Here is a 16,203-nt window from a genome sequence, read left to right as displayed (position 1 = left end):
CACATCTCTAGTTCATTTGCATGTTTTACAGTTGGGTGCCAAAGATGGCTCTCTCTAACATAGTGCATTCACACTTGCAAATGATGTTTGTCTTTGGGACTGTAATTCTGACCAAAGCAAGGCTGGGTCCAAGATGCAGCAGGGTGACTTTTGTAGTAAAAAAAAAAGGTGCTCTTTCAAATGACATTAGAAAGAAAAAAATTAAAAACTACACAGTAGAGATATTTGCACCTAAAAAATGGCAAAACTTTGCATAAGAAGGTGACATCATGTCTATGTAACTATATCTTTGCTTCCAGTTGACTGCAGTCTCCTAGTGCAAATCCTAGAGGTACATCATGGGCCATGACAACTGATGCAGTTATGGTCTGAATCAAGGAGTCAAAGTAGGCCTTAAATTTATTTTGTAAAATTTTTCACGTAGATTGCTGGCCCATAAAAAGGTTGGCAAGCTCATGTTAGGTTCCAAACCTTGCATAGGAACTTAGCACCAGAGGTTGTAATAATCCACAAAATTTAAGACCCCTAACAGGGGTTGTTTGGCTGCAGTGCCTGGACAAAGTGGCAGTTTGTGTTGCACGGAGCTCAGTATTCTAAAAGTGACTTTCATTCAGCTGCATCTAGCTCTTGAACCAATAGAGATCCAGCCAAAAGATTTGCATGGTTTTGTTTGAGGCTCTAGCGAACATCCACACAAAAGTTTATTCAATTTGAAGGAGGTTGAATGTGGATGATTTTCTAAATTGGTCCGTTTGACTTGGAATGTTTGAAAGTATATTGAGAGGCTTCTTAAAAGCCAAGGAATGAATGGATCAACAACTGACAGTCATCTGTAACCTCTCCACCCCCTTCCCCCACTTCTCCTCCCAAAGCATGAAGTTTAGGGGGGGTTTCCAGTTATGGCCCATGGAAAAGTTGGCCACCCTAGAGGAGAGAGGCTGGGTAGTGTAGCGCAGGGGGAGAGAGGCTAAGCAGAGTGGGGTCAGGAGAGGCTGTGGGGCAAGGGAGAGAGAGGCTGGGCAGAATGTGGGGGTGGGGGAATAGAGAGACTGGGTAGAGTATGGGGGTGAATTTAATTTATCACCCAACTGCTGAATCTCTAAGTGATTTATACTTTAAAAACTCATAATTGAATAAAAAACAAAGATAATGGCATATATTTAATAAACACTTGTCCACATTAAAATAAAAATCTAAAAACTTTCCCAAAGATACTTAACATCTAAAAGTGGATTAAAAGAATAAAACAATAATGCAATAAAACTTAGCCATTTTATACTGTATATGGTGTTTTATGGGTAGCCAGTAAAGATCACATAACATTGGTGTGATGTGATCATAGCGTAGCTTCCCAGAAATAATAGCCTCTAATCCAACATGACACCGATCTCAGCTCATGCCGTTTTCGAGTTAAGGCACCAGCAGGGTAGGAGTGATTGAAAATCCTCCTTCATCCTTTCAATCAGAGAGACTGGGCAGAATGTAAGGAAGTGGTATAGCTACAGGTGGGCCTGGACGGGTAGAGGCCCACCAAAACTTTTTTCAGGACACTGCAGCCAATAGAAAGCAGACAGCATCGGCAATGCAGAGTGCGGCACCCAATGGAGAAAAAAATCAATAAGGGCGCGCTATCCTAGTTACCCAAGTTGTGCTGTGCAGAGACCATGTCGAGTCAGGCAATCAGAGGCACTTCAGCAAGCGGTAGGAGCGTGGTTCATAAAGCCGCTAAACTTGCAAATGGAGCAAGTTTGAGCAGCCAGGGCTGCCTTGTGGCCCCATGTCCCTAATTCCCTGGGCAAAACAGGGAGGAGGCCCTACAGGTGGTGGAATGGGAAGAGGCCCTGGGTGCGCCTCTTCGGTGGGAGGTGGCTGGATTTTCAGAGCTTCCATGGGGGGGGGGGGGAGAATCTGGCTCTCTCCCCCACAGTGATGGCTTCTGCTGGTGGTCTTGCAGGAGCTGGGCCCGCTGCTGCTGCCTCTTCTTCTTCCTCAGGTTCTGGAGCACGTTAAAAGAAAAGCACAGGTCAGAATGAAGTGGACATAAATGTGGAAAAACATGTAAGCCGTGTAAAAAGATTGACCATTGACATGGACGATTCACTTACCAGCAGGCCTAGCTTGCTCGACACGCAGCCGCTCCAGCCACCTCCTCTTCTTGAGGCGCAGCCACCGGACCATCAAAAGTTGACTATCTAGGTGCAAGCCTGATGGTACAACATATTGATGGACATAACAGCAGGACAGCAATGCATACGATAATTATAGCAGTAAGGCTTCAACTGTTCCATGTAAACGTGGCCTACTGTCTTGGTTACCTATTATTGCCTCATTGTAGCGATTTTCATGCATTACAATAATTCTAGATGTTAACAGTACCGTATTCATCCATAACCATCTCATATAATATGTTATGGTGGCCACTGTCACTGCTACTGTCACCATATGCAGTAGCATACAGAACTGTAAACACATTAAATTTAGACCACGGCAGTGGGAGGCAGAAACATTGAACTGGTGCTGCAGCCTATACCAGGCCCTTCTTAGGACCTGGTAATTGGTCCTTCTGCCTTGGATTGGGGAAAAAATGGACTTTGTCTGCCACCAGAAGAGCAACATCCCTGCTGGTGAAGTTTGTCACCCATTTTTCTAGCAGGTAGTGAAGAACAGGAAGCCACGCCCTCAGGTTTCCGTGCACATGTTTTAAAATCTACCTTTGTGTTTCACACCCACTTTCCTCCCACCAGGCCTAACCTGACCTTCACACTCGCTCAGTGCCCCCATCTGCAGTAGCTTACATAACTATAAACACATTAAACTTACTCCACGGCGGTGGGAAGCTCTCTCACTAAAGAGGGCTTGCACCTCCCTCCAGGCCCTCCTCATTCCTGGAAAATTACGTCTCTGGCTTCCGAGGGCAAATAATGCTCTTTCTTTTTCCACCACCACGGTTGCAAGCAGAGCAACGTCCCTGGTAGTGAAGTTAGGCTGCCTGCTCCTGCCGGCCATTTTGCATGCACTGAAGACGGGCTGCGCATGCAAATAGATGCGCGCACAGCAGCGGGCGCAAAAGCGCGAGCTGTGCACAGTGGACGCACACAGCCCGCGGGGAAAACATGCGTGTATTTTGCAAGGTTCGCGCACATATGTGTGAAATCTGCAAAACCCATGCCGCCCGCCACGCATCCAGACGTGCGCGTGCTTCTTTAAAAATCTACCCTTAAATGCATTAGGCTTTCTTTTTGCTAAAAGATATTTTATAAAATCATATTATTACCATATAATCTATGCATGCCTACATTCAAATTACAGTTAATATATTGAAAATCATTTCTATTTTTATATTTTAGTCGGAAGCCACTAATAGTATTCAGGTGTAACTTGGATAGCTTGTACCAATTAGGATGAAATCTTGAAGAACAGTGTGAAAAATGCCCCTTGCAGTTTCCTTATGGCTACTAACAGAGAACCTGCTTTGTTCTTAGATGCTGTACAGAACTAATTAAAAATTATATACAGGATTTTAAAGAGGGGATGGCATAAAGAAAATCCAATTATCAAATGAGCAGTCTCACAGCGGAAAGAGAGGATTCAAAAAGGATGTTTCCTGTGGTCTTTCCTGCTGTAACGACTGCCCATGTTGCTAATGAGACAGAACATGATGCTCTTAAACAAGACACTCTTTGACACTCCTCCACACCAGTTCACTGCTAATGTTTTCCGAAAGAATTAGACTTCCATTTGGGGATTTGTAATTTTAAGGCATGTCCTCTCTCAAGAACCTTGTCTTGACTCATGAGTCCTTCCTCAAAGGCGGGGAATGAGTGAATGGTAGGGGAAGAGAGGAGAAAGCAAGATTTCTGGTTAAAGATTTGGCACACCCTGCCAGTACTGTTACTGACACCCTGCCACATGTTATCACAGCCCCTCTTTTTAGCATGGCTGTCTCCCCAGGGCCGACCTTAGAGTATGAGCCACAGAATAAATCAGCTGCAGCAGGGCCCTGGAAAGTTGCAATTATAGTGTTCGGGATAAGGCTACAATGGCGACGTAGGGCTCCCCCAAAGTGTGGGTCCCAGGGCTATTCACCACCCCTCTCCACTCCACCCCCTCTCTAGAATAGCCCTGTGTCTCCTAGACATCTACCACGATATTTGGCATTTATTCTTTTTCTTGGCTATCAAGAATAACATAAGCATTACATTATCATAAGTCCAAAAAAAAAATCCCAGGAATCGGTCCCTTCACCAGATTTAACCCACTCCCTTCCCCCCCCTTTCATGGGACTGATCGAATAAAGGGGGTCACAAAGCTCCCAGTGCTGTCTCTTAACTTTCTTCCCTTTTTGTTTCCTCCCTGAGTCTGTACAGCCCCTGGGAGTGCCAGGGTTCATTTGGAAGGGGAAGGGTAAACCTTCCTGGGTCCCTGGGGCTTGGGTGGAAGTCCAGGGTAAAAGCATTCACTGTCAATCCACACAGCCTCAGGGGCACTTACTGGATAAAGGTAGTCTAGGAAGTCCCTCTGTTCCCAATAAATAAGCCCAGGAGTTCTTGTTTGATGTTCAACAAAAAACATAAAATCTTTACTTGAGTTTGAAAATTATATTCCATATATATATATAAGGATTGCAAAAATCATGAACCACAGGAGGAAGTTGCAGATCAAAAACACAATCGTCTTTTTATCCATGATCTTTCTCCTTGGGACCCTCTCTCCAGAGTCTGAATCGGAATCCAGCAGAGTCATAAAATGGTCTTCTTGACTACTCGTTCACTGGGAAGAATACTATAAGTCCCAAAACACAGGCTCTTCTCCAAAAATATCAACTCACTCTATTCACAAAACTCCATAGCTGGATCAACCCCCACCTGAGTGCTAGGGAAGGCCGATCAAACTCTCCTGGCAGGGGATGTCTACCCTGCTGATAGGGCTGTGGTTCAAAACCATCTCAAATTTTCTCTCGCTCTCTCTGTAGGCTGTAAAGAATATTTAGTAGTGAGAGCAAATGCCCCACTACAAGATCATTGTACTTTATGGGTTAGATTTTCAAAGAGGTACGCGCGTAAGATACGCGTGAACCCCCCGACAACCTACCCCAAACCCCCCTGTGCGCGCCGAGCCTATTTTGCATAGGCTTGGCGGCGTGTAAGTCCCGGGGCTTGCAAAAAGGGGTGGTCGGGGGCGTGGTTTGGGATCGAGGGCGTGTGTGGGCGGTCCGGGGCGTGGCCGAGTGCCCCGACACAGCGGCCTGTGTTGGGACCTGCAGCGCCAGCGCGCATAAGTTACTACTGCCCGGAGGCAGTAGTAACTTTTCCGATAAAGTTAGGGGGGGGGTCTAGATAGGGCCGGGGGGGGTAAGGGAAGGGAAGGTGCGGGGGGGTAGAAAGAAAGTTCCCTCCGAGGCAGCTCCGATTTCGGGGCTGCCTCGGAGGGAACGGGCAGCACGCGCAGGGCTCGCCGCGTGCAAGTTGCACAAATGTGCACCCCCTTGCGCGCGCCGACCCCGGATTTTATAAGATACACGTGGCTACGCGCATATCTTATAAAATCCGGCGTACTGTTTTAAGATCTACCTCAGCAATTCTATTATATATTTTTGAGAATAACTTAATAAATAGGGAAATAACCCTTGCTGTAGTAGTTACACGATGTTAGGTTCTATATTAGGAGCTACCACCCAGGAAAAAGATTGAGGCATCATAGTGGATAATATTTTAAAATCATCGGCTCAGTGTGCTGCAGCAGTCAAAAAAGCAAACAGAATGTTAGGAATTATTAGGAAGGGAATGGTTAATAAAATGGAAAATGTCATAATGCCTCTATATCGCTCCATGGTGAGACCGCACCTTGAATACTATGTACAATTTTGGTCACCACATCTCAAAAAAGATATAATTGCGATGGAGAAGGTACAGAGAAGGACTACCAAAATGATAAAGGGGATGGAACAGCTCCCCTATGAGGAAAGGCTGAAGAGGTTAGGACTTTTCAGCTTGGAGAAGAGACGGCTAAGTGGGGATATGATAGAGATGTTTAAAATCATGAGAGGTCTAGAACAGGTAGATGTGAATCGGTTATTTACTCTTTCAGATAATAGAAAGACTAGGGGGCACTCCATGAAGTTAGCATGGGGCACATTTAAAACTAATTGGAGAAAGTTCTTTTTTACTCAATGCACAATAAAGCTCTGGAATTTGTTGCCAGCGGATGTGGTTAGTGCAGTTAGTGTAGCTGGGTTCAAAAAAGGTTTGGATAAGTTCTTGGAGGAGAAGTCCATTAACTGCTATTAATCAAGTTTACTTAGGGAATAGCCACTGCTATTAATTGCATCAGTAGCATGGGATCTTCTTAGTGTTTGGGTAATTGCCAGGTTCTTGTGGCCTGGTTTGGCCTCTGTTGGAAACAGGATACTGAGCTTGATGGACCCTTGGTCTGACCAGACATGGCAATTTCTTATGTTCTTCTTATGTTCTTATGAGTCTTCAAAAAAAAAAAAGAAAACAGGAATTGCACCATCTTGCCTACTGAAAAGTTGAACTGAAAATCCACACCCTCTCTAGATGTTTCTCCTTTCATAGGAACAGAAAGCAACTAACCGAGCATCCCTCAAGGCAGAAGTTGGAAACCACTTATTATACTTCTCCTCTACCCGCACTGATGGTACAGTCTTCTTAGTAGGGACCCAGTAAAGCTCTACAAGTTTGCTAAACATTAAAAAGAAAAATGTACTTAAATGAACAGAGGAGGGAAAGGGAATTTTGTTTAAATACCAATTGCTGTCAAATGAACCACCAGACAAAAGACCTTGATTCTACACTTCTGTAGAAAACTGGATTTTTTGCAGTTTTATTGAACCAGCTTAAGAATTATTTAAACATTTTCTCCATGAGCTTTGGATGCCACATTTGCCAAAGTACATTAGAACTAATTTCTTTGGGTGAAATCCTTGTGATAGGAAATGTATTATATTGGAAAAATCTCTAGCTGGGTGTATTTAGAAGGCAAGGATAAGTTTTTCAGTTCAGTGAAAATAATAATTAAGGCATGATCACAGAATGATGAAAATAATAATCCTGATTATTACTATAAGATACAAAAGTCGCATCACTAATGCAATATTTAACATACTGTGTATACCTGCATAAACTCTGTTTAACAATAGCATTTTCGGAGATACAAAAGCAGTAACACATGATAGGGTATGCATTGGAGAGTATTGATGCATGTAATAGGTGTATTAATGGACCAAAAGCCATGTACTTTTGATTGTAATATTTTCTTAAATCAGCTTTATCACAACAAAGTCAAATGATCATTTCCATGCAGTATCATTTCTTTCCCCAGTAAGCTTACAATCTATATTTATGAGTCTGTGGATGTTAAATGATTTGTTGAAGGTTAAATAATAAGTGATAGAAAAAGAAACCCAAAAAGAGTCTTCATGTTCACAGCTCTCTATTCTAACCACTGTGACACATTTTCAGCCCTACGTGTTGTGCTGCGGCGGCCTTGAGCATGGGACGCTCGGAGGCCTTGGTGAATCTGTTGCACTGCAGTACTGGAGAGCGCTAGGAGGCACTCCCCAGCGCGGGATGAGGGAAGTGTGCCCTTGCAGTAGAACTAAGCCTAGTTTGGGACTGGGGCTTGGAACTCTGAAGACAAAACATGGAGCTTGGAACATAGGGGACGAGACAGGGCGAGCAAGGACCCTCAGGCGCCCTACACAGCTTGTAGGCTAGTCAAGGACCATTTTGTCCTTGACTAGCCTACAAGCTGTGGGCTTGTAGGCTAGTCATGCTACTCTCGTGGTCCATGGCCAGAACGCTGGCCATGGACCACGAGAGTAGCAGGCAAGCTCTGGACGAAGGGACAGGTCAGGACAAGTTACACCTTGGATCCTCCGGAGTCAAGAACAGGAAACAGTCTTTAAAACCATGGAACTTGGAACCATAATCTCCAGAGGCACGGGTACTCAGGACCTGAGACGACTGGATGAAGACATCAGGAATGTGGCCATCAGGACTGGAACAGTGGAAGCCAGGCAGGAACAGAAAGCAGTGAAGTACAGGAGGAGAAGCTCCCTAGAGGACTGGCTCCTTGCCAAGGTGACGATGAAGTGACTGAAGAGCCCTTTTTGTAGGGTTAGAAGGACAATGCCCAGGGAGGAGTGCGCAGATGGGCCAGTAGGACCCCACCTGTGCTATCCCTTTAAGAAGGGATGAGAGCCACGGGCCTGCTCCCTAGGAGGAGCAGGTACAGGAAGTCCAGGACCCTGGACAGCGGGTCCCTGCTGCTGCTGTGCAGGAGGAGGGCTGATATGGAAGGCGGAGCAAGGCGGTGTCCCTGGCGCTTCGGAGTAGGCCTCCAGGCCTGTTGGGGACAGTGTGGGCGGCGGCCCCGAGCCGTGAAGAGGACGCCGAAGTCCGCGACTTCTGCTGCGGTGAAGGAGAGGAACTTGGGCAGTTCGGGGGCGGCTCCTGCCGCATGAAAGGCCCTGGCTTCTGCAGCCTCTGGGCCGCGACGTTGGGAGAGGTGAGAGGCCGCGGGAGGAAGCGTAACAGTAAGTAGATCATGTATTTGGCTAAGATATATTGTCAAAGGTTTTCTTAGTGAATGTGATTATTTTTTCAGTGCTCATGGGAAATAAAAGACTGACAGCAGACATGAGTAACATGCATACTGAATGCATAAACGATGAATGTTCTTCAAAATTAAAATTCATATCTGTCTTGTCTAGAATTATAAAATAATATAAAAATTGTGTTGCAATACCAATGAATTTTCTTGGTACAATCAATCATAAATGCATTAAATTGCTGATATACAGTAAATTGAGCTTTGTGAACTGTGTCTATGAGGTATCAGATTTAGAGACAGATGTCTCTGGCCATACAGGGTTCTTTATTTGAATGAAAACCATGAATTGGCTGCGTATTGTTTTAGTATCCCTAGACCAGTCTAGTTCTGCATATGGCACTCTAAGGCCATTATACTATAGGTCTTCCTACATCACACACCAAGCAAAGGTGCAAAAACTCATGTTCCATTTTGCAAATTTTATGGTCAAAATACAAAAACTCTTTTTGTGGCTATGTGGCTGACATACAGGGGCAATATTTATGTAGCCTGCCTTATTGCAAGGTATGAGGGCACTTTTGTACCCATACATGGTAGTGAATTTTAAAGGGAAAATACAAGATCGATACCTACAAAAGTACTCACATATTTTGCATCTGCTAATTACGCTAATTCTGCATGTCTAAGAAGGAAGTAAAATAGCATTCATACATTTGAAAATGTAAATGTATGTGCATTGTTTGCTCCCACAACCTAAATACTCCTCTGGGCACATCTCTTTTTAATCCAGGTAAAATTATGCTATGAAAGTTCACAAGTACTTTGAGCTGCTCTGAAGGGAAGCTGGGTAAAAAAAAATCTTAATAAATCAGGCCCCATGTCTGTTAAAAATCCTTGGGTTGATACTTTCAAGCTAGACAGAAAGGGACTTTAAAACTGTTATGTGGAGGCACTGCTTCTAGTTGTAGTGAGGCTCGGTGATTTGAAGTGACACATCTTGCCGAACATCTTGTTTTGACTGAATTGCATGTTGACTCGCTCACTGAGTGTTGTAGAGAACTCAGTATAATCCATGATCATGAAAGAACCAAAGCTAGATAGTGAGCCTATCGTTTTTACGGGCCTTGGAGCTCATGGCTCTCATTGGTGATGCCAAATCTTTTGCTAATCAGATGCATGTACAACTGGATGAAATGTTAAGTAATACATCAAAACTGCCATCAGTGTTTTTGATCCACATCAAACTGCTTTATAGAAATCCATCATACCATTTAAGAATGATGCAAAAAAATTAAATTTGATAAATTCAGATTGGATGAAGTGGATTATATCAAAGGCTTCACCTATTCCTCTGTAAAGAATCCTAGAATAAGAACAGATGATTAAAATGTGACCTTTGATTTTCCAACAGACTAATCATTAGGTGTGAATGATTTGGGAGATTCTAATTGTTCTCAGACCTTTTTAGTTTAAACATCTGCAGGATTATGACAGGATCCTCTGTCAGGTGAGGCAAAAAGATGACACTTTATAAGTCACTGAGTTTAAATTGTGACAGTTTGCACTTTTATTTAAACAAAATAAGGTCTATGACATTAAAATCCAACATTGAGTAGAAGCATGCTCAAGACTAGTCACAAAGTGCCTTTCTGATTAGCACAGTCCCAGCCCTGCCTTCATGCAGGAACTCCTCATTCATTGACTGAGAGTAGTACAGCTCCTTGCTGATTCATGATCCCAGACCTCTTCCAGGCCAGGCCTACATAAAACTCCTCTGACTCTGCTCCCAGTCTCCTTTTGTCCTTGCTCCTTTCAGGAGCAGCTTCACTCAGAGGCAGTTTTCCCTTCCATAGCGTCAGGCAGCTCTCTCAAACAACCTGTCAGCTGGCTGTAGCCAGGAGGTGCTCTGGTCTCTCCCATTTGTTTTGGAGCTCTGCTCCCAGGGACCCAAGGTGCTCTATTCAGCCTTGGCTAACAAAAAAAAAAACAAAAAACCAGTTGGTGGGACAAGTGTGGAGAAACTGCATACATGCACGCACACACATACTGATGTGGGTCTCTCAGTGGCACAGTGGGGTTTGTGGTGACGTTGCTAAGTAGAATATTCTGTGGACCCTGCTGCCTTTCCCCGGAGTATATATGAGGAGAGGCCTCCCACCACAGCCCCCACAATCCCACCTCCCTCCCCTATTCAAGGATAGGAGAAGCCATACGGTCTGTGGCGCCTTTAGAGGTTGGGTGGAGAAGCTTGAGACATAAGAAAATTTAAAAAAATGTTATGCTGCTCCAGGTAGGTTGGAAGATACATGCCTGTAACATTTTAATAAGAGTAAGAATTTTATTCAACACTTGCTGAGAATAGAATATGATATTTGATGGACACAGAAAAATTAAGACAAATTACTGTACATAATCCAACATTAATACAGAAACATATGCTAAGATTTTTCCCCTTTACTTTTTCTTTATACAGGTTCGCCTTGTTCAACAAAAAATGCATCTTCACTGGTAAGTTTTCTTTCTTATTCCTTTCACCTTTTTTCAATTTACTGTAAATCTCTGTTAGAATTAAAGGCTCTCATTCCTTGTATTTCTTTTCTCACAGGGAAATCACACAAACCAACTGCAATATTTGTTATGGTAGGTAGTACTCTCTTCCACTTGCTGAATTTAACCGCATACTCTTAGTTTGCCTGAAGCAAGACTAGAAATCAGATAAACATTTAAAGCTCACGAATGCTTTTCATACAAACTGGTTTGACTGGTTGTGGTACATGATTCTTTCCTGAAAGTCCTTTCACTTTGTGATTCAGGCCTTCTAATTCCCTTCGCTAGACAAGGCAAGTGTGGTTCAGTTTGTTTCCCAAACATACGGTTACTGGAGTCTTCTAATTAAGATCCTAATGAACCTCCGTTTCTCTACTAATATTCTGATCAGAATAATTACGTAACTCTGTGTGATAGGCAAATGACTGTGTAACGTGTGCTCACGATTACTTTCGGTTGGGGGGCCTCCGGCAGCTGGTCTTCCTGTTCTCTGAAGGCTGGTCCCAATGAAATGAATTCATCCTTGGTGCAGGCTTCCTCAGACCCTCCTGACCATGTTGTTCTAGCTTCTCTTAGTCACACCTATATAGAAACATAGAAATGACGGCAGAAGAAGACCGAATGGCCCATCCAGTCTGCCCAGCAAGCTTCACACACTTTTTTCTCTCATACTTATCTGTTTCTCTTAGCTCTTGGTTCTATTTCCCTTCCACCCCCACCCTTAATGTAGAAAGCAGTGATGGAGCTGCATCCAAGTGAAATATCTAGCTTGATAAGTTAGGGGTAGTAGGGGTAGTAACCGCCGCAATAAGCAAGCTACACCCATGCTTATTTGTTTTACTCAGACTATGTTATACAGCCCTTATTGGTTGTTTTTCTTCTCCCCTGCCGTTGAAGCAGGGAGCTATGCTGGATATGCTTGAAGTATCAGTTTATTCTTCTCCCATGCTGTTGAAGCAGAGAGCCATGCTGGATATACATTGAAAGTGAAGTATCAGGCACATTTGGTTTGGGGTAGTAACCGCCGTAACAAGCCAGCTACTCCCCGCTTTGTGAGTGCGAACCCTTTTTTCTTCTCCCCTGCCGTTGAAGCAGAGAACTATGCTGTATATGCATAGAAATTGAAGTAACAGGCTTATTTGGTTTGGGGTAGTAACCGCCGTAACAAGCCAGCTACTGCCCCCTTTGTGAGTGCAGATCCTTTATTCCACATTTCCTCTTGCTGTTGAAGCTAGAACGATGTTGGAGTCACAGTAAGCATGTGTACGTTTATTGAATAAGGGTATTGTCTCCAGGCAGTAGCCATCATTCTGGCGAGTCACCCACTCTTCATTGGCGGCCCCTTGACTTTATGGATCCACAGTGTTTATCCCACGCCCCTTTGAAGTCCTTTACAGTTCTGGTCTTCACCTCATCCTCCGGAAGGGCATTCCAGGCATCCACCACCCTCTCCGTGAAGAAATACTTCCTAACATTGGTTCTGAATCTTCCTCCCTGGAGCTTCAAATTGTGACCCCTGGTTCTGCTGATTTTTTTCCTATGGAAAAGGTTTGTCGTTGTCTTTGGATCATTAAAACCTTTCAAGTATCTGAAAGTCTTGAGGTCAATTTTAAAACAAGTAGGCATGCGCCATATTTGCACATATCTGTGTGCAAGCAAGGATAAACTGGAATTTTTAATTGTGCACGCATAGGGGCAGATTTTAAAAGCCCTACATGTGTCGGCCTATTTTCAAAAGGCCCGGCAACATGCGTAAAGCCCCGGGATGCTTGTAAGTCCCGGGGCTTTTCTGAATGGCCGGGGGGCATGGCCGAGGACTTGATTGGTGCCGGCCGTCCATTGCTCCTACCATGTGACTGGGGCCGACCAATGGCACCGGTAGCCCCTGTGACATAGTAAGGTCAAAAGCTATCGGCACCATTTTGAATACCGGCAGCCGAGGACGTGAGTGCAGCAGATGGCTCCCGGACCCCCTGCTGGACCACCAAGGAGTTTTGGTAAGTCTTGTGGGGTCAGGAGGGTGGGGAGTTGTAGGTAGTTCAATTTTAGCTGGGAAACTAATAAGAATGAACGCATTAAAGTATCGGGGGGGCCCCCCTTGCCAAATGCAACGTATCTGCCCCAACGAATATGAATTCCGAATGCAACATATGGCGTCCCTCTGCACATCCCTATGAGTGGCCTTGCCACGCACATATCTCCCGGTGTTTGCACACACCGGGGATTTAAAATTTCCCCGTATGTGCACGAAGAAAATAAACAAGATGGTTATACTTGACATGAATGTTCCTTGTTTCATCTGAAATGTATAGTGCTGTAGAGTGGAGGGAGATCAGTGAGGGGAGGAATGCTTGAGGTCTACCCCGTGAGAGACTGCAAGTGGTAAGGAAGTTAGGGTGGTGTAGGTTACAAAAATGACATCTGGAATGTGGCTTCAAGTGTGAAATGAAATGCTGACCTGCTTTATGCATTAGTGACTCTTGCTGCAAATGTGGCATGGTAAAATCTAAAATATCCATAGGGTCTATCGTTGATTTTGATAGAGTGAAGAAGTTTTTCAGAGTCTGCGCATGCTGGAAGAACTCTCTAGAACTATGACATCTCTGTGCACTACTTATCCACGTATGTCATGCATACATGCAAGTGGGAGATTGTCTTCTTACACTGTGCAGTGGAGAGAGTGCTGAAAGCAAGGTGAGCTGTGAATAGCTATTTTTAGAGTAGAGATAGATCAGTGGTGGTGAAACGGAACCCAAACTACTATGAATTGCCATTTGATTCACATACATTACTGCAATATTTTAGACCAACATGGTGAATAACCCTAAATATCCCTTAAAATGTTTTTAATGTTTTGTATGTATATATATATATAACTACTTTTTTTTAACTTTAATTTTTTATTTTTATCTATAATGGAGTGGTAATGCTCATATCATAACACTGCAATTATGTGGAATTGAATCACCATTGTATTTCTGGTGTCCTTTAGCCAATCATTGAACTGCTACCAATTTGTATTTTATTTTTCAGTTCACCAAACAGATTAAAAACCTCTTCTAAAATTTTTATAAAGCTCTCAAATGCCCATTCATAAACTGACAACACATATTTTCAATTAGGAAAACATAACCCAATGTTCACTATCCCAAAGATTTTTTGTATATTATTCAGCTCCCAACACGGGGCCCTTTTTTCACCCTATAGGCTTCCTCAGGGGTTATTCAATTTATTCCTTCAATTTCAAAGACATAAGTGTGAACATAGTTCTTAAATGTTATTCCAATGAGACCAATTTAAAAATCCTTCCCATCGTGCAACAAATTTTCCTTGTTACTGCCTTACATACCTTAAATGAAACAAAAATAACATTAAATTATATCCTATTAAACACCTTATATCATATTTTGTCTCAGTTAATCTATATAAATAGAACGCACAAGTCCATCACCGAATGTGTTTGAATCACTCGCATGAAAATATCCAACTATAATCTGATCCAAAATACCTTAGTCGGCTTGACTCCAAATGTTTTTCTCATCTGTCCTTGGCGGGTTGCTATAAAAACAATGATTTTTCAGACAATTCCACTCTCCATATAGACCATATTATTGAAACATGTAACCAAAAAATTTATTGGCACCCTCTAGATAATTTATAAACCAAACTTATGTACGTGCCTAATTGTAAACAGTTGTGATGGTGTAATACTAAACGATGGTATAGAAAAGTTTTAAAATAAATAAATAAATACTCCAATCATACTCCATTAAAACATGCCAGCATATATTCTTTTCCCTTACCATGTGACAGGGGCCGGCCAATGGCATGGTTACCCTGTCACATGGTAGGAGCACTGGACGGCCGGCACCATCTTTAAAAATGGCAGCCGACGGCCCGAGAGCGGGAGATTGCTCCCAGGGCCCACTGGACCACCAGGTAATTTTAAAACTATTTTTGGGGGGTCAGGAGGGTGGTGGAGGCTAAGGGAGCGGTTTTAAAGGGACGGGGTGGGTTTTTAAGTTGTGTCCTAACTCCCATTAGTGTGCACTAACCCAATTAACGATTTTTTCACAATAAATCGGTGGAATTTCTATTGTATAGCACTCTTTAACGATTAATGACGATTTAAAAAATATCGGACGATATTTTAAATCGTCAAAAAACGATTCACATCCCTAATTAGGAGCATGGGATTTATTTACTGTTTGGGTACTTGCTAGGTACTTGGAACCTGGATTGTCCACTGTTAGAAGCAAGATCCTGGGCTTGATGAACCCTTGGTCTGACCCATATGGCAATTTCTTATGTTCTTAATTGTGAGTTTAGAAAGGTCACTTACTTGATCTGAAGTGGTTCCAGGACATCTAGATATTAGTTTGACTCCCACTCTCCCACCCACCTGTCTCATTTTTTGATATACATATAGATTTTTACTCCCACTAAGAGGACAGTCTTGAAAATAGATCAGTTAGTCACTTAAAATAACAATTCAGTGACTCCTAATTTTAGTGATTGACTAATTTTAATCCTGTTTCTGGTCATTCACTAACTAACATTAATCACCTACAGTAGTTATTAAATTTAAAAACCATAGATGTTTTAAAAAGACACCTAATAAACTTAAAACCACAATCACATTTAGCAACCCTTAAATTGATATATACCTAATCAGCTTTTAAAACTTTATCAACCATTTAAAATACAGACAGAAGCCCAGCAGTGAGATATGGGTTGTCCAGTCTTTTACACCAAGTGCCCCATATGGAATTATCTACCTGCTAGTGAAAGGTTGTATGTATGCACCCTGTGCAAAGATCTCCTGGCTCTCAGTGGAAGAGTCCAATATCTAGAGGTTAGAATGACAGACCTGGAGGAGCTGAGGCAGACAGAGAGGTATATAGAGAAGACCTTCAGGGACAAAGTAGAGCGGTCCCAACTTCAATCTAGCAGCCCTTGTGCTGCTTTGGAGGATCAAGGTCACCTGGATCTTCACCTTGGTATGGCAGGAAGTGATCCTGTAGCTAGGTCCTGCCCTTCCTCTCGCACTGAGGTTGTGTCTCCTGGGGTCAGGCCCAGGAA

This window comes from Rhinatrema bivittatum, chromosome 2, assembly GCF_901001135.1.
Source record: "Rhinatrema bivittatum chromosome 2, aRhiBiv1.1, whole genome shotgun sequence".
NCBI classification, from domain to species: Eukaryota; Metazoa; Chordata; class Amphibia; order Gymnophiona; family Rhinatrematidae; genus Rhinatrema; species Rhinatrema bivittatum.
This window is presented reverse-complemented; position numbering follows the sequence as displayed.